This window comes from Equus quagga, chromosome 22 (genome assembly GCF_021613505.1).
Source record: "Equus quagga isolate Etosha38 chromosome 22, UCLA_HA_Equagga_1.0, whole genome shotgun sequence".
NCBI lineage: Eukaryota > Metazoa > Chordata > Mammalia > Perissodactyla > Equidae > Equus > Equus quagga.
The window spans coordinates 30,131,514-30,134,601 of NC_060288.1; positions in this window are offsets into that span (position 1 = coordinate 30,131,514).

Genomic DNA, 3,088 nt, shown 5'->3' on the forward strand with positions numbered 1-3,088 from the left:
AGGAGGTGAGTTCTCAGTCTGTCTCTGCCATCATCTTGACACCCTCTTCTCCTACCATTGATAAATTTTTGACACAGCCAAATTGTCACTGGGCTTTCACCAAATTGTACAGGAGGTTGTTCATTCATATTTTAAGATCACCTGAAAATATGTAATAGTCAAAAAATAAGTGGGAAATATTATTAGTCAGATACCTCATCTTTCTAGTTATGCACAGATGCAATTATTCTTTTAGATGGAGTTGGATAACAGATGCTCTTGAACTACTGGAAATTCTGGAAATGTAAATTAGGAGTGTTGGGGACAATTGTGCTTTATCAATAAGAGGCATTGAATAGTAATTAATATTTTCAGGCCGTGGCAAGGAGATGTAAAGGGGTGTGCTGAACTCTTCCTTGCTTCCTCAGGATTTCTGTGGGTTTTTGGTTCCTGGCCACTTGCTGTGTTGGGCAACTTGCTTAGTGTACCTTGAGAGCAACATGGCATGTTTTCTGGTTTTAGCTTAAAACCTCTTGTTGGAAGTGAGAGTTAATATTAGTTCTAATACCAAATTCCTGTAAAAACTGTTGAAAGAGCAAGTTAGTCTTTTTCACTTACCAACCATATCAGAAATTGAATTCACAGCCTCAAAAATGAATTATTTTCACTTAAGTAGTTGTGTAACTGCACATAGTATCACGACTTTTTAATAGCTCTAAAGACTGATATTTTATGGAGCATGTGCTTGTATGCCAGGAATGAGACACTATGTTAATAAAGTGGATGTGGACTTTCCCCTTCATGGAGCCTAGAGGATAATTTATTAATCTTAAGACAGCCATTGATTTGGTTAATTTGTTTCTTGTGTTCAAAGGAAAAAAAAAAGTTTAGAATGTTTAAAAAGCATTGTCTTTGAGTAGAAAGTTAAATCTTTGTAGTTTACTTCAGGCAACTGCAGAATGAGGGAGCCTGTGGTAACAACTAGATGGCGCCATGCTAAGTAAGGGTGGAGATGATGTGTGTGTGTTTAACACTGGCATAGAGTATCCAGTTGGATCCTCACAAAGACTGTTGAAGTAAATATTCTTATTATCCACATTCAGTACTCAAGGATTGGAGGTTGAGGTGTAATTAAATCAATTTCCCAAGGTCACACAACTAGTAAGCGCATGTTTTGATATTCCTCACCCAATAAAATAACTAGAAAATAGAAGATTTTTTAGAAAGAAATAATTAAAATAAGTAGGGTTTTAACACACAAATAAATATTAGCAAACCACAGAGATGCCAGTGATAGGCAGCATAATGGCCCTCAATAACTGTGACCCTCGCTGCTCTCTGTAGATTGTATAATTGCTGCTATAGACCACCAACTTTTTCCTGCTAACACTTATTCCAGAAAGAAGTCTTCAGAATATTATAATGATTAGACACGAACCTGAAAGGTTGAACTGTCTGTCCGGAACAATCTCCTGGTTTTCCAAAAAAGCTCTTTTAAACTGTTTGTACACAAATCATACAGCCAAGAGCAAGACATCAGAAATTCTTGGTGGGAGGCAAATGGGAGGTCAGAGCAGATTATTGCAGCCGGTGGGCACTCAACTGAAGGAAGCTTATAAAATGAAAGAAACAAAACAACACAAAGGCTTTGCCTCCTTTCGTTCATAATAAAATGCTGACACAACCTCAATTATAGTGTTATAAACAGTGCTGTTGGACCACTGCTTCACCATATGGGACTGAGTACCATAAATATGTTCTCTATTGGTTCTTAAGAGAGGAAAATTTAGAATATACTCTTTGTAAGAATCGTATTTTTATGAGCCTGCTGAAGAGTAACTGAAAGTTGAATCAAATCACGAATTCTCCAGACCATCATAATCAGAGCAGGCAAAGTATATATTTGCTCAGGGAAACATCTGTTAAGGAATTTCTCCTGAGTCTCATCAGCAGTTGGCAGGCTTTGCTGCTTTGACTGTGTTTTCATTATTGGCCCGTCTGCACAGTCGTTTACCCTGGTTGTCCTTCTATCATTAATTCACTAGTAAAGACATAACCTTCTTGATGGGCTGCCTTTGTTGATAATGCTCACAACAAAATTTAAATTAAAAAATCACTCCATGATTTGTACCTTATTCAATTGTATTCTCAAGTTTTATATATGTGCGAAGAGCTCTAAAAAGGATATAAGTAGCAAGTTATGAAATGAGTGGGAAGGAACTATGGTGTTTACAGTTATAGCTCAGCTACTTGTGGAGGACTAAAGAAGCTGTGTCTTTACCTTATAATGCTTTGTTCATAGTAATCAAGCCCTCATTTCTAATACGTCTTGGCGAAATTATCGAAATTGGCTAAAGTATATAAATAGAAAAATCTTTTTTAGTCCAAATGAAGGCACCTTCCACCAAAATATACTTTCATCAAACTATCAAATATATAATAGGAAATAAAGCACTTTCTGGGGAAAAGAAACAAATAAAACCAGAAAATCATCTTCTTTGACACATTTGTCTCATTGATATATATTGCTGGTGGCATAAATAAAATATATCATGAATGTTTTGGGATATGTTTGACATTAGATACATATATAACCAGGATCATGTTATTTTCTTTCTATATTTCCACTTGGTGCTTCCCATGTGTCGTATAGCCAATAAAATAGTATCTTGATAAGCACATTTATATATTGTTGCATAATGTTTTACAATTGATTTGCAAGTGAATTAATTTTTTCAATTGTGGTAAGAACACTTAACATGAGATCTATCCTCTTAACGAATTTTTAAGTGCACAACACAGTATTGTTAACTATAGGCAACATGTTGTACAGCAGATCTCTAGAACTTATTTATCTTACATAAATGAAACTTCATACTTGTTGCACAGCAGCTCTCCACTTCCTCCTCCCGCCAGCCCCTGGCAACCACCATAATACTCTCTGCTTCTATGAGTTTGACTCTTTTAGATATCTCTTACAATTAGAATCATACAGTATTTGTCCCTCTGTGACTGGCTTAATTCACTTAGCATAATATCCCCCAGGTTCATGCATGTTGTTGCATGAATGCATATGGCAGGATTTCCTTCTTTTAAAGACTGAATAATA